We start from the raw sequence: 17211 nt of genomic DNA, 5'->3' as shown, positions 1-17211 counted from the left end.
ATGTCTCTGCTTTTGAATATGCTATCTAGGTTGGTCATAACTTTCCTTCCAAGGAGTAAGCATCTTTTAATTTCATGGCTGCAATTAGTATAGTTGTCAAAATTTTTTCATATTATGGCATGTATCACTATTTAACTCCTTTTGTAGACAAACACTATCTCATTACATGGACATACCACTTTCGTTTATCCATTCATGAGTTGATTAACATTTGCATCGTTTATACTTTTTGTCTATTTCTTGACTAATGCTGCTTTGAACATTCATGGACAAGTTTTTCTGTGGACATAGTTTTGGATTCTTTTTGATGTATATTTAGGACGGAATTGCTGAGTCTTACGGTAACTCAGTGTTTAACATTTTTGGAAACTGCCCAGGCAGCTATGCCATTTCCCAATATCACAAGGAATGCAGGCGAATTCTGCTCTCTCCACACCCTTACCGCTGCTTGTTCTTTTCTGATGTTTATTTCAGCCGTCCTGGTGTGTATGAAATAATTTTAATTTACTTTTTCCTAACAACTTATCTCGTTATTTTTAATGGTCTTTCAGCCATTTGTATTTCTTTTCTGAATAAATGTCTTTTTAAATCCTTTGCTCATTAAAATAAAATTGGGTTATTTGTGTTTCCATTGTTGGAATGTAAGAGTTCTTTATACATTTTAGATATTCCTTAGTAGATAAGTGATTTGCAAAAATTTTTTTCTCTTTCTATGGGTTGTTGTTATTTTCTTGATGGTATCACTTGAGAGTTTTTAGTTTTGGTGCAATACAACTTATCTATTTTTTCTTATTTACATTTGTGCTATTTTTTGGCCGTGCCATGTGGCATGTGGAATCTTAGTTCCCTGAGCAGGATTCAAACCCATGTCCCCCATGCATTGGTAGTGTGCAGTCTTAACCATTGGACTGCCAGGGACGTCTCTATGTTTGTGCTTTTTAAATTGTATTTGAAAAACCATTACTTAATCCAAGGTCATAAAAATTTATTCCTATATTTCTTTTAAAAGTTTTATAGTTCTAGCTCTTACATTTAGGTCTGTGATTCATTTGAACTGAATAAGGTGTGAGGTTGGAGTCAGACTTGGATTTCTTTTTGTTTTGTTTTTGTTTTTTTGCATGTGTATATCCTGTTGTCCCAGCAACATTATTGAAAACACCATTCTTTCCCATTCAGTTGTCTTGACATGCTTGTGAAAAAATCTGTTTATCATAGATAAATGAGCTTATTTCTGGACCCTCAAGTAGATCCCATTGATGAAAGTGAAAGTGGAGAGTGAAGAAGTTGGCTTAAAGCTCAACATTCAGAAAACTAAGCTCATGGCATCTGGTCCCATCACTTCATGGGAAATAGATGGGGAAACAGTGTAAACAGTGTCAGACTTTATTTTTCTGGGCTCCAAAATCACTGCAGATGGTGACTGCAGCCATGAAATTAAAAGACGCTTACTCCTTGGAAGGAAAGTTATGACCAACCTAGATAGCATATTCAAAAGCAGAGACATTACTTTGCCAACAAAGGTCCGTCTAGTCAAGGCTATAGTTTTTCCAGTGGTCATGTATGATTGTGAGAGTTGAACTGTGAAGAAGGCTGAGTGCTGAAGAATTGATGCTTTTGAAGTGTGGTGTTGGAGAAGACTCTTGAGAGTCCCTTGGACTGCAAGGAGATCCAACCAGTCCATTGTGAAGGAGATCAGCCCTGGGATTTCTTTGGAGGAATGATGCTAAAGCTGAAACTCCAGTACTTCGTCCACCTCATGTGAAGAGTTGACTCATTGGAAAAGACTCTGATGCTGGGAGGGATTGGGGGCAGGAGGAGAAGGGGACAACAGAGGATAAGATGGCTGGATGGCATCACCGACTCGATGGACATGAGTTTGAGTGAACTCCGGGAGTTGGTGATGGATAGGGAGGCCTGGCGTACTGCGATTCATGGGGTCGCAAAGAGTTGGACACGACTGAGCGACTGAACTGAACTGAACTGAACTGATCTGTATATCTGTCCTTATGCCAGTATTGCACTTTCTTGATTAATGTAGGTTTGAAATACGTTTTGCAATTAGGAGATGTGAATCCTCCAAATTTCTTTTTCTTTTTCAAGATTATTTGGTTATTCTGGGTCCCTTGCATCTCCATATGAATTTAGAATCAGCTTGTCAACTTCTACAAAGAAACCCAGTCGATTTTGATAGAGATTGCATTGAATCTGTAGATTAGTTGGGGGAGTTTGGCCAACTTAACAATATTAAGTGTTCCAATCCAGGAACGTAGGATGTCTGTTTATTTAGATCTTCTTAAATTTCTTTCAGTGAGTTTTTTTTTTTTGTAGTTTTCAAAGTACAAGTCTTATACTTTTCTGATAAATTATTTCTAAAGTATTTTGTTTATGTTTTTGTGATTATAATTGTCTTCTTAATTTCATTTTAAAATTGTTCATTGTTAGTGTATAGAAATACAACTTTTTTTTGGTATATTATCTTGTATTCTGAACTTTGCTGAATGCTTTAAATCTAATAGCTTTTATTTTTTTGACATTTCTTAGGATTTTCTATATATGAGATTATGTCGTCTCTGAATAGGGTTACTTTGTCCTTTACCATCTTGATGCTGTTATCTCCTTTGCCCAGGCTTATCTGCATATAGTACAACGTTGAACAGAGGTGATTAGGGCGGACATCTGTCTTGTTTTTAATTGTAGGAGGAAAGCATTCAGCCTTTCACTATTAAGTATGATGTTAGTGAAGGTTTTTATTAAGATGCTCTTTATTTCAAATTCTTTATTGAGGAACCCCCCTTTTATTTCTAGTTAATTGAGTGGGGTTTCTTTGTTGATAGTGAAAAGGTATTGGACTTTGTAAATTAACAACAAAAAGTGCCACTCTTTAGGTATGACGGGACATATAAAAAGCTGTACTTATTTAATGTATATAACTGGATGAACTTGAAGATATACACCTGTGAAGCCATCCCCGTCTATACCATAAGCATACCCATTATTTCCATTGGCAAACATTTTTCTCCATTTGTTGAGATAATCATGTAGTTTTAATCCTTTATTTTTAAAAAAATACTGTATTTATTTTTGGTTGTGCTGGGTCTTTGTTGATGCAGGGCTTTCTCTCATTGTGATGAGCGGGGTCTATTCTCTGGTTTCCGTGTGAGGCTTCTCATTGTAATGGCTTCTCTTGTGGCAGACCATGAACTCTAGGGTATGCATGTTGCTATTATACTAAAGATTTTTGCATCTAAATTTATAAGAGATATTGGTTTTTGGTTTCTCCTGTGATGACTTTGTCTAGTTGTGATAAAACTGGCCCCATAAAATGAATTGGGGAGCATTCTTTCCTTTGCAAACTTTTGGAAGAGTCTGTGGAAAGGGTTGCTAATTCTTTAAATAGTTGGTAGAATTTACCACTGAAGCCCTTCTAGCCCTGGGCTTTGCTCGCAGGCAGTTTTTGGATTACTAATCCAGTCTCTTTTCTTGTCACAGGTCTATTCCTTCTTAAGTCAGTTTTAATACTTTGTATCTTGCTAGGAATTTGTCCATTTCATCTAGGTTATGTAATTTGTTCCATACATTGTTAATTGTGTTCGTTTATTTCATTTCATTTTTGTAAGGTCGGAATTTATGTCTCCTGCTTCATTTCTGATTATAGTAATTTGAACTTTTTTAGTCTTTTCTTGGTCAGTCTTGCTAAATGTTTGTCAATTTTGTTGACCTCTTCAAAGAAGCAACTTTTGGTTTACTAGTTTTCTTTATTATCTTTCTATTTTTAAATTAATTAATATTCTGATTTAACATTATTATTTCCTTCTTCTTGCTTTAGGTTTGGTTTGCCCTTTTTTTAGTTTCTTAAGCTAGAAGGTTGTTGTTGATTCAAGATTTTAAAAAAATTTTAACATAGGAATATAATGCTATAAATTTGCTTCTAAGCACAGCTTTAGTGTCATTCCAGAACTTTTAATGTGCTATGTTTTCATTTTCAATCATATTGAAATATTTTTTAGTTTCCTTTGTGGTAATTTCTTCTTTTGACTTAATTTGTTCTTTCAGGGTATGTTGATTTATTTCCACACTTGTGAATACCCCCAAATTTCCTTCTGTCATTGACTTCTAATTTTATTCTACTGTGGTTGGAAAGCATGTTTTCCATTTTGTAAAATTATTCATTCTCATTTTATGGCTTAATATATGGTCTGTTCTCCAGAATGTTCAATGTGTACTTTAGAAGATTTTATGTTTACTACAATGCTGTGTTACTTTACAACAAAGTGAATCAATTATACATACATTTACTCTTTTTTAGATTATTTTCCCATATAGACCATTATAGAGAATTGAGTAGAGTTCTGTGTGCCGTGCAATAGGTTGTAATTGGCTATCTATTTTATATGTAGTAGTGTGCATATGGAGAAGGCCATGGCACCCCACTCCAGTACCCTTGCCTGGAAAATCCCATGGACGGAGGAGCCTAGTGGGCTGCAGTCTATGGGGTCGCTAAGAGTCGGACACTGAGCAACTTCACTTTCACTTTTCACTTTCATGCATTGGAGAAGGAAATGGCAACCCACTCCAGTGTTCTTGCCTGGAGAATCCCAGGGACGGGGGAGCCTGGTGGGCTGCCGTCTATGGGGTCGCACAGAGTCAGACACGACTGAAGCGACTTAGCAGCAGCAGCAGCAGCAGTGTGCATATGGGGCTTCCCTGGTGGCTTAGATGGTAAAGAATCCACCTGCAAAGCTAGAGACCTAGGTTCAATCCCTGGGCTGGGAAGATCCCCTGGGGGAGGGCATGGCAAACCACTCCAGTATTCTCGCCTAGAGAATTCCATGGACAGAGGAGCCTGGCATGCTACAGTCCACGGGGTCACAAAGAGTCAGACACAACTGAGTGACCAAGCACAGCACAGCACGGTGTGTATATGTCAATCCCAGTCCCCCAGTTTATCCCTCTTCTGCTTTCCCCCTGGTAATCAGAAGTCTGTTTTCTATATCTGTGACTATTTCTGTTTTGCCAATAAGTTAATTTGTGCCATTTTTTAAGACTCCACATATAAGTGCTACCATAGAAAGTGTAGTCTTTCTACAAATATAATAACCCAGAGATTATCGTACTGACTTAACTCAGTATGATCATCTCTGGGTCCATCCATGTTACTGCAGATGGCATTATTTCATTCTTTTTGTGTGTGTGCTTGAGTAATATTCCATTGTGTATGTATGTACCATATTTTTCTTTATCCATTGCTCTGTTAATAGACATAGGTTACTTCCAGGTCCCGGCTATTGTAAATTGTGCTGCTGTGAGCACTAGGGTGCACATATCTCTTCGAGTTATGGTTTTCTCCAGATAATATGCCCAGGAGTGGGATTGCTGGACCATATGGTAGCTCTGTTTTTAGCTTTTAAAGGAGCCTCCATACTGTTCTCCATAGTGGCTGCACCAATTTACATTCCCACCAACAGTGCAAGAGGGCTCCCTTTTCACCACACTGATCTACTTATTCGTGATGTCGCATTGTCATTTAGTGACTAAGTTGTTTGTGTCTGGCTCTTATGTGACCCTGTGTACTGAAGCCTGCCAGGTTCCTCTGTCCATGGAATTTCCCAGGCAAGAACACTGGAGTGGGTTGCCATTTCTCTCTCCAGGGGATCTTCCTGACCCAGGGATCAAATTAGAATCTCCTGCATTGGCAGGAGAATTTTTTACCAGTGAGCCACCAGGGAAGCCCATTATAATGAATAGCATATGTTATTCTTCCTTAAGGGCTTGCAGTTCTTGATGCTATTTATTCAGTCCAACAAATATCTCCTCTGTGCCAAGTATCTCCTCTCTTCTCTTTAGACTGTGGCGCAAATGCTAAAAACAAGATGATCAACTATTCCTCAATTTAAAAAAATTACAAAATCTCTGCCTTCATGCAACTATATCTCACATAAAAGATATCAAATATGTTAGCAAATAGATCAGATCAGATCAGATCAGTCGCTCAGTCGTGTCTGACTCTTTGCGACCCCATGAATAGCAGCACGCCAGGCCTCCCTGTCCATCACCAACTCCCGGAGTTCACTCAGACTCACGTCCATCGAGTCAGTGATGCCATCCAGCCATCTCATCCTCTGTCATCCCCTTCTCCTCCTGCCCCCAATCCCTCCCAGCATCAGAGTCTTTTCCAGTGAGTCAACTCTTCACATGAGGTGGCCTAAGTACTGGAGTTTCAGCTTTCACATCATTCCTTCCAAAGAAATCCCAGGGCTGATCTCCTTCACAATGGACTGGTTGGATCTCCTTGCAGTCCAAGGGACTCTCAAGAGTCTTCTCCAACACCACACTTCAAAAGCACCAATTCTTTGGCACTCAGCCTTCTTCACAGTCCAACTCTCACATCCATACATGACCACAGGAAAAACCACAGCCTTGACTAGCCAGACCTTTGTTGGCAAAGTAATGTCTCTGCTTTTGAATATGCTATCTAGGTTGGTCATAACTTTCCTTCCAAGGAGTAAGCGTCTTTTAATTTCATGGCTGCAGTCACCATCTGTAGTGATTTTGGAGCCCAGAAAAATAAAGTCTGACATTGTTTCCACTGTTTCCCCATCTATTTCCCATGAAGTGATGGGACCAGATGCCATGATCTTTGTTTTCTGAATGTTGAGCTTTAAGCCAACTTTTTCACTCTCCTCTTTCACTTTCATCAAGAGGCTTTTGAGTTCCTCTTCACTTTCTGCCATAAGGGTGGTGTCATCTGCATATCTGAGGTTATTGATATTTCTCCTGGCAATCTTGATTCCAGCTTGTGTTTCTTCCAGTCCATCGTTTCTCATGATGTACTCTGCATAGAAGTTAAATAACAGGGTGACAATATACAGCCTTGACGAGCTCCTTTTCCTATTTGGAACCAGTATATTGTTCCATGTCCAATTCTAACTGTTCCTTCCTGATCTGCATACAAATTTCTCAAGAGGCAGATCAGGTGGTCTGGTATTCCCATCTCTTTCAGAATTTTCCACAGTTTATTGTGATCCACACAGTCAAAGGCTTTGGCATAGTCAATAAAGCAGAAATAGATGTTTTTCTGGAACTCTCTTGCTTTTTCGATGATCCAGCGGATGTTGGCAATTTGATCTCTGGTTCCTCTGCCTTTTCTAAAACCAGCTTGCACATCAGGAAGTTCACGGTTCACATATTGCTGAAGCCTGGCTTGGAGAATTTTGAGCATTACTTTACTAGCGTGTGAGATGAGTGCAATTGTGCGGTAGTTTGAGCATTCTTTGGCATTGCCTTTCTTTGGGATTGGGATGAAAACTGACCTTTTCCAGTCCTGTGGCCACTGCTGAGTTTTCCAAATTTGCTGGCATATTGAGTGCAGCACTTTCACAGCATCATCTTTCAGGATTTGGAATAGCTCAACTGGAATTCCATCACCTCCACTAGCTTTGTTCGTAGTGATGGTTTCTAAGGCCCACATGACTTCATATTCCAGGATGTCTGGCTCTAGGTCAGTGATCACACCATCATGATTATCTGGGTTGTGAAGCAAATAAGATCATCTCAAATACTATTATTAAACTATCTTGGGCTTCCCTCATGGCTCAGACTGTAAAGAATCTGCTTGCAATGTAGGAGACTCGCTTTTGTTTCTCTATTGCTGTAAAGAAAATAAGGTAATGGGATAGCAAATGGCTGAGGGAGAAGTATACTCAGAGGAGGTGACATTTGAGCAAAGTCCTGAGGAATAAGAAAGAGACATCCACAGAAAGATTCAGGGAAAGAGCCTTCCCATCAGAGGAACACCAAATAAAAAGTCCCTGAGACAGGAAAGAGCTAATCTGAGGGACCCAAAGGCCAGAGGGACCAGCCCATTCTGAATGAGGTTGAAAAGAAGAGGGGGTCAGATCATGTAGGGCTTTGTAGGCTGTGGTAAGGAGGGTGAATTTTATTCCAGTTGCACTCAGGACCTATGGAGAGTCTTAAACATGTGATTGATTTATGATTGCCTTTTGAGATGTTTTCTCTGGCTGGTGTGTTAAACCATTAGGGGCTCTGTGCAATAACCAAGGGCAAGAGTGAACGCCGAGCAGCAGGGAGGCTGCAGCAGTCGTCTAAGGGAGAAGGGAAAGTGGTTTGGGCTAGTGTTTTAGCAGAGGAGGGGGTGAAAAGGGGTCATATGCAGTAAGATTTGGGTGAACATTCAGTAAGAGCCTGAAGGACTTGCTGATGGATTGGATGCAAGTGGAAGAGGGAAAAAAGGAATCAGGGATAACTCACATTTTTGGTCTGGGCACCCAGGAGGCTGGTGAGAGAAAGCTTTTAAAGGCAAAAAATGGTCTTGCGTACTACTTTGTAAAGTTAACTCATACAGTGTTGGATATATCACATAATTGAAATTAGATAAAAATTCTTAACAAAATATTGTGAGGGAATCCATAAAGATTTTAATTATTACTTCTGCCTGGTGGGACTAAGGATGGCTTTCCTCCCTTATTCTATTTCTCTGTATTTTCTAAGTCTCTTGTGATGAGCGTATATTATTTACTAATGTAACAGGGTCAATTTTATAAAATGAGACAAAAATGGAAGAATACAGCTGCAAAGACTTCCTGGAGGAGGTGAAGAATTGGTTGAGATTTATCTGGATGTGTTTCTTACCACAGAGCATTATGCAAAGAGCAGAAAGATTAAGCTCTTTTTTCAAGTAGCTGTTTGTTGAATCGAAAATGACAGCTTTGTAAGGGTGATTTGAATTTCCATCCGTCCAAATGTTAAATAGAAATATAAGGAGTAGATTGGTTATTTTGGCTTCATGTTAAAACCTGTAGACTCAGGGCAGCTCATAAATATAAGCTGTCAGGAAAAAGATCTAAGAATTGAAATTCTCAGTCCTTATTTGAGATGAATCTCCTAGTATCCTTTTTGCTATTGTGAGTAAAATCGCCTTTGATTTGGTAGCTATATGCTCAGTATTTATTATTTTATGCTGGAATAATCTTAATTAACTAAAGTTTTGTTGGCTATATATGCTAATTGTTCAACATATTGTGTATGGTAATCTTTCAGTAGTGTCCGATTCTTTACCTCCCCACGGACTGTAGCCCATCAGGCTCCTCTGTCCATGGAATTCTTCAGGCAAGAATACTGGAGTGAGTAGCCATTCCCCTCTGCAGGAGATCTTCCTGACCCAGGGATCAACCCTGGGTCTCCCACATTGCAGGCAGATTCTTCAGCATCTAAGTCACCAGGGAAGCCCTGTTCAATGTATTAGGTCCTTTAAAATTTCCACTTAATGAAATAATTATGTGTAATTGTTTGTGATTAATTAGAGAGCATCAAAGATATTTATTGGTTTATATGCACATTTGATGCAATGTGCATATATTTGCAATGGCTTGAAGGTGGTAGAGCAATTTCTTATAACTTTCAAGAATCGCCTTAATGTAGATTTTGGAAAGCTTAAACAGAATATGGCACTGCTGTGATTTCTGAGCATTTTATTCCTGCTCACAAGCAGAGCATTTGTGAAATCAGCATTTCTTGTAATAGGATTGGGTTGTAAATTGTGGTGCCATCTGCAAATAAACTAATAACATGTGAGGCACCGCCAGTTTTTATGCCTTATAATTTGGGATGATTCTCATCACAACTGTGATTGGTTCTATTGTGAAAGCAAGAGGAATGAGTAGATTGCAGTCTCGTTTCCCTCTAGACTGCAGTCTAGACAACAAATTTTATTTTGGGGGAAGATTTAGCTTCCTTACACAGAGAAATAATAACCTAAAAGACATTTCTTCCAAATTACATTTTCTTTTTATTCCTAAAGAAATATTCCCTCCATAGAGCTTCTAATGCATGGACACATTTCTGCAATTTATGGTACTGAATTAAATTAAAATTTCCTCTATCAGCGTCTGCCAATTTCCTGTTCCAAACAAATCTGCTGTGTTTGGGAGACATAGGAGTCTATAAAACTGTTTTTGTTGTATCTCCATTGAGTTAGAACAAGAGCACAAAATAGGAATTTTCCCATTTGCTAAAGTCAAAATTCAAATAAAAATAAAAATAGACAGATCCCATCTTGTTTTATTATCTTGCTGCTCTTAAGGTTTTCAATGATTTTTTCCTAGTTATTTTTCCTATCACCAGACATTAAGGGCAGAATGAGAGTTTAGGAAATGAATTTCAGACAATGGTTAAATGTCTACGGAAGATAGCGTAACAACTTTTTTTTTCCTCTCCAAATTCTCATGAAATCTTTTTTGCTTACATTGGATAATTATGTGTGAGTGTGTGTGTATGGTATACATGTTAGTTTATAGTTACCCTTCTATTTTATTCCTTACTTATCTCTGAAAATTTATCATTGGAATTTTTTTCAGCTGTTAATCCAGGAATATCAGTATATCCCTAGGGTTGCTCTGGACTGAAAAAGTTGATAGTTGTATCTCTCTGAAGTTTTGGAGACAATGTTTGCCAACAAAGGTCCATCTAGTCAAGGCTATGGTTTTTCCAGTGGTCATGTATGGATGTGAGAGTTGGACTGTGAAGAAAGCTGAGCACTGAAGAATTGATGCTTTTGAACTGTGGTGTTGGAGAAGACTCTTGAGAGTCCCTTGGACTGCAAGGAGATCCAACCAGTCCATTCTGAAGGAGATCAGCCCTGGGTGTTCTTTGGAAGGAATGATGCTGAAGCTGAAACTCCAGTACTTTGGCCACCTCATGCGAAGAGTTGACTCATTGGAAAAGACTTTGATGCTGGGAGGGATTGGGGGCAGGAGGAGAAGGGGACGACAGAGGATGAGATGGCTGGATGGCATCACTGACTCAATGGACGTGAGTCTGAGTGAATTCCAGGAGTCGGTGATGGACAGGGAGGCCTGGTATGCTGCAATTCATGGGGTCACAAAGAGTTGGACACGACTGAGTGACTGAACTGAACTGAACTTTGCTATAAGGGCTAATAGAGACATGAAGCCTCCATGGGCAGAATAATGATCTGATGTATCTTCAAACCAGTATTCTTGAGATATTTGATCTGAAGTTATTTAGCGGGAAGGTTGAACACTCTGTGGAGAAAGGAGGACATTTGGGACTCCTTGTTTATTAGACTCTGGCCCTGGACTTGCACATCACACTCTGTATAACAAAGATCTCATTGTTGTTCTTCAGTCTCTCAGTCTTGTCCGACTCTTTGTAACCCCTGAACTGCAGCAGGCTTCCCTGTCCTTCACTATCTTTCTGCACTTGCTCAAACTTGTGTCCATTGAGTCAGTGATACCATCCAACCATCTCATCCTCTGTCGTCCCCTTCTCTTCCTGCCCTCAATCTTTCTTAGCATCAGGGGCTTTTCCAATGAGTTGGTTCTTTGCATTAAGTGGTCAAAGGACTTGAGCTTCAGCTTCAGCATCAGTTCTTCCAATGAATAGTCAGGTTTGGTTTCCTTTAGGATGGACTGGTTGGGTCTCCTTGCAGTCCAAGGGACTCTCAAGAGTCTTCTCCTGCACCACAGTTCAAAAGCATCAATTCTTCAGCTTTCAGCCTTCTTTATGGTCCAACTATCACATCCTTACATGACTACTGGAAAAACCTTAGCTTTGACTATATGGACCTTTGTTGGCAAAGTGATGTCTCTGCTTTTTACTGCACTGTTTGGGTTTGTCATAGCTTTTCTTCCAAGGAGCAAGTGTCTTTTAATTTTGTGGCTGCAGTCACCATCCACAAAGATTTTGGAGCTCAAGGAAAAAAAATATTGTTTATATGTCCAGTTCAAGCCCTAATTTTTGTGTTAAAGACTTCCATTTAATTTGTAAGAATTCTTTGAATCTTTTTAGGTAGGAGAACTCTACGTAAAATCAATGCTTAGCTTACTCAAAAAGAAAGAAATAAATTATTATCAGAGACAGATATTATTTTCATACCCTAAGCAAAAAGGATAATTTTTTTGGATTTGGAATATTCACTTTTTGTTAAGCATAAAAACCATATATCAGACCTAAATTTAAAAACATAACTGTGTATAATGACAACCTAAGCTAGATATTTAGGGAATAAGATAAATTGACAGAATAAAGTATGTTTATATTTAACTATATGTTAATATAGTTAATGTATATTGAATATAGTTAATATAGAAATGTTTATTTTTTCACCCACTTTGTGCTACACGATGCAGCTGGAATTATGTAGAGTATCCTGTGTTTATTATTTAATATAATTGCTGTTCATCTGAAAGAGCTGAAGACCGGAATTACATAGGAAGTAAATATTTTGTATTTTCTCTGGGTGGAAGAAGGCCAAGCTTCCTACGGTTGCCATCTCAATAATCGCCACGCTGTGGCAGCAGCGGCCCGCTCAACCCCCTGCCGTGGGCCGTGTTCATCATGGCACGCCTCCCTTTCCTAGGAGCTAGAAAGCTGTAATTATGTGGATGCTGAGTTGGAAGGGAGGACGGTTATTTAAGGTAAGTCCCTCAAAATATTACTAATACAGTATTATGTAATCATAATAGTATTGATGTATGCATCGTGGAGGGTTATTTCCTTTTAGTTTCTTTTTTTTTCCCCAAATAAACACATTCTCCCATCTGTGTGGGCAACTGTGCCTTTACAAGTAATCACTTAATCTCAAATCTACTATGGTATGAGCCAAGATATTGTCAAATATTAAACAAACACAATATGAGCAACATAGCCCCTCAGAAATGCTGTACATGACTTTAAGAGACAGAAGCAGTGTCAGTTTCTTTGTGAATGCTTTCTTATTCATGGCAACGGCATCACTTCCTAAAAGCATGTGACACTGAAGGAATTTACTGAGATTTGTGTGATGGCTATAGAGCTGCCAGATCTCACGTGCTATTCCCATTATGCCTGCTGAAGCTCAGAGATGGTTAAGATGCAACTCATTTCCAACTTGAGCTGGTAACACAAGTCACAGCTGAAATGGCTTGTGCTTTCATAAACAAACAATTGTGGAATCAGACCTCACATTAGAGACTTTGTTTAAGAAGCACTCAGATCTGCTTTAGGAACCCTCTGCTCATGCATTGTCCCCAAACAGTGATTCATGATCCTTGAAATCTCAAATATCAGTAACTACTTAGAATCCTTCTGGAGAGAAGAGTGCTTTAATTGGGTCACTTTTAGTTATCCACTTTCAGTTATTTGCCCATCCCTAAGGATATGGTTGGAAAAGGCGATGGCACCCCACTCCAGTACTCTTGCCTGGAAAATCCCATGCACTGAGGACCCTGGTAGGCTGCAGTCCATGGGGTCACGAAGAGTCGGACACGACTGAAGCAACTTAGCAGCAGCAACAGCAGCAAGGGCATGGTATCTGGAGGGGCATGGCGACCCCCTCCAGTATTCTTGCCTGGAGAATTCCATGGACAGAGGAGCCTGGCAGATTGCAGTCCATAGAGTTGCACAGAGTTGCACATGACTGAAGGGACTTAGCACGCATGCATACAAGGACATGCCAAGTGTGTGGCAAAGCACAGGATATCTTCATGAAGAGCCATATTTGCTCCTTGAGTACTAGAAAACATGACTGTTAAGTTCTTACAGGTAGATCTGAAATAAAATGCATCATTCACATAAGCCTTAAGATGAAACATGCATTTTCAATTAATTTCTTGCTGGCAGTGGACTGTTTTACTGCACATCTTTCAAGCATTCTGCAGCCATGTGTGTTCTGTTTTCTGTCTAAGGAAGAGATAGTAAATGGAGGTTAGAAAATTTGAAAAGCACTAACCAATTAGCTTCGGTTTATTCAAAGGTAATGCTCTGCTGCTGCTAAGTCGCTTCAGTCGTGTCCGACTCCGTGCAACCCCATAGACGGCAGCCCACCAGGCTCCATCATCCCTGGGATTCTCCAGGCAAGAACACTGGAGTGGGTTGCCATTTCCTTCTCCAATGCATGAAAGTGAAAAGTGAAAGTGAAGTCGCTCAGTCGTGTCCGACTCTTCGAGACCCCATGGACTGCAGCCTACCAGGTTCCTCCATCCATGGGACTTTCCAGGCAAGAGTACTGGAGTGGGGTGCCATTGCCTTCTTGGAAAGTTAACGCTTACCTGTTATCTATTGTAGCGTTAACTGTGGCCATGAAACACTGAGGAGTGAGTTTCGAATGGCAGGCTGTTGTCTAGGAGGGAGGGATCTTGCATAGTTCCACTTGGGTACCACACTGGCAGTCTTTGGACAGAAGAAGGGCACTGGCTGCCTGAAGAGCTTCAAAGGCATCATCTCAATCTGCTCATGAAATACCTGTGACTCCCCTAGGTCTCAGCCTGCCAATGCAGGAGTCTCGAGAGATGTGGGTTTGATCCCTGAGTCGGGTAGATCCCCGGGAGAAGGAAATGGCAACCCACTCCAGTATTCTTGCCTGGGAAATCCCAAGGACAGAGTTGCCTTGTGGGCTACAGTCCATGGGGGTTGCAAAGAGTCAGACATGACTGAGCAACTGACACACACATGCTCCTAAGTCTCTAGGATTATGCCTCTGATTTTTTTATCCCCTTAATTTGGTTTCTCCTGTAATCAAGTTACTGCTAAATGCAAAAGAACCCAGACCATCTTACATGTAGGTACTTAGCATCTGGATGCCTACATTCTAGATCTTGCTCATTAGGACTGTCTTGCTTAAGTCCTACCTCTTAGCATCAGAGATGGTTTGGATACTCTGGTACATATTCTGAAGCCTTCCAAGCTTCCCTTGTGAACTTCTGAACTTCTTCCCTTCTGAACCTTTGGCCCTCTGGATCCTTCATGATCTGGCTCCTGGCTGCTCTTCATTTCCCAACAGTTCTCAGACACCCATGGTGATACAGCCTCACCAGCATTCATGCCGTTCCTCAAACATTTCCAGCCATTCTTATCTCAGGATCTTTCCCTTGCTTTTATTCTTCCAGGAATGCTCATCTCATAGACGGTGGTTTGTCTGGCTCATGTCATCCACGTCCTCAAACATTCTTACTGTTCTTTGATTGGTGTGACTCCCCCTCACACCCCTCCTGACAGCCCCTGCCACTGTCTGCCCCCCACTTGGATTTGTCACTGCTGTCATGTAATATCGTCATCCCTTCATCTGTTTGTTGTCTGCCTTACCCTTTTCTCCCACCAGACTGTCGGGCACTTCATTGTCCCGTTCATTCACCATCTCATCACTAGAACCACAACAGTGCCTGGCTTATGGTCAGGGTTCAGAACAAATTTGTTGTATGAGTGGCCAAGCTTGGTCATTTTGTTGCTGCTGTTGTTCAGTCGCCCAGTTGTGTCCGACTCTTTGCAACCCCATGGACTGCAGCACACCAGGCCTCCCTGTCCCTCACCATCTCCCGAAGTTTGCCCAAGTTTGTGTCCATTGCATCAGTGATGCCATCCAACCATCTTATCCTCTGATGCCCTCTTCTATTTCTGCCCTCAATCTTTCCCAGAATTAGGGGCTTTTCCAATGAGTCAGCTGTTCGCACCACGTGACCAAAATAGTGGAGTTTCAACTTTAACATCGGTCCTTCCAATGAGTTTTCAGGGTTGATTTCCCTTAAGATTGACTGGTTTGATTTCCTTGCTGTCCAAGGGACTCTCAGAAGTCTTCTCCAGCACCATAGTTCAAAGGCAGCAGTTCTTCAGTGCTCGGCCTTCTTTGCTGTTATTTTACAGATCCCATTACCAGGGTCTGATGAGGTGCATGAGGCCAGGGGCTAGAGTAGCAGAGCCCAGTGTGTGGCAGAACCGGGAGAGTCACCCTGTGACTGGTCTCTCCAGGTTGACCATCTTCATTTCTGAGTGTGACGGTTCCTGTTATCTGTACTCTGGCATCTCACACCTGATTAAGACCTGCTTTGTCTTATTCTTGAGTTGCTTCCTGTGTGGGTCATGTCTCCATAACTAGGTTATAAGCACCTGGAGGGCAGGTATGGTAACCTTTCTTTGGTATCTATGGTGTCTAGCACAGTGCCGGGAACCTGAAAGATGGCTAACAATTTTTGTTAGTGTTAAAGATGTATTTGTTTCTGGCTGTGCTGGATCTTTGTTGCTGCCTGCAGCCTTTCTCCAGTTGTAGTGAGCAGAGGCTACTTTTTAGTTGTGCTGTGTGGGCTTGCCCTTGCAGAGGTTTTCTTGTTGCCGGGCACAAGCTCTAGGTGTGCAGGCTTCGGTGGTTGTGGTGCAAAGGCTTAGTTGCTCTGCAACATGTGGGATCTTCCCGGACCAGGGATCAAACCTGTGTCCACCGCATTGGCAGCCAGGTTCTTTACCACTGAGCCACCAGGGAAGCCCAGCTGATGAATTCTTATTAAAGTCCTACTTTAAAAAAAAGTAAACAATATTATCTGGGGGGGGGGGGACATGAAATATCTATATATTGAAGCTGGTGGGTAGTTTCTGGAATCAGGAATCCTAAAAGCTTTCTATGATTCTTAAGAGACTGTCTGCCTACTCCTGACCCAGCCAGACCTCATTCGTCTATAAATTTCGGAAAGAGCAAAAGACCGGGTTGCCTCCCTTGGCATTTTCATATCAGAAAGAAATATTTACTCTGGCAAATGAAGGGTCCCCAAAGACCACAGAGCGGTTGCCAGCACTGGGTTTTAGAAATGGCTGGCTGGTTTTATTACCAGTTAATAGCATTTGTATTTGTGCTTTTGCAAATAACCATGAGAAATCACTCGTCAGGCATGGACGGTGTGAGAAAATTATGGTGAAGGTCCTAGGGAATTGGCTGGGGTGGGAACTACAGTCCAGTAACTACATCAAGGGTATGAAGATGAAGGGGAAGGTTTCTATGGGGTGTGTGCTGCTCAAGAAGAATAGGGTGAGTGGTGTTGAGTGCTAAGGCACCTCCTCTTCTTCCTACCACACTCACATCTACAGGGGCTTGGAGAGCATCTTCTTTATGGAGAATTACCCCTTTCGTTCATCCTGCAAATATAAGGAGTGCTTGTGTTTCATGAGTGTCTGTGGAAATTCTAAGTCCTGGGTCTCTGAGAAATACTTTGAGTGATTAAGAGGAATGAGGATGTACGAGTTGGGATCTTGCATCTACTAGTTACTTGCTCTAAGATCCTGGGCAAGTGGTTTATTTATTTATTTAAAAAAATTTTTTTGGAGAGAGAAAATTTTACTTTTTGTACTGACTCGATGGACGTGAGTCTCAGTGAACTCCGGGAGTTGGTGATGGACAGGGAGGCCTGGCGTGCTGTGATTCAGGGGTCACAA

Source organism: Bison bison, unplaced genomic scaffold, assembly GCF_000754665.1.
Source record: "Bison bison bison isolate TAMUID 2011002044 unplaced genomic scaffold, Bison_UMD1.0 scf7180017864329, whole genome shotgun sequence".
In the NCBI taxonomy this organism is placed as follows: Eukaryota; Metazoa; Chordata; class Mammalia; order Artiodactyla; family Bovidae; genus Bison; species Bison bison.
Note: the sequence above shows the minus strand (reverse complement) of the source record.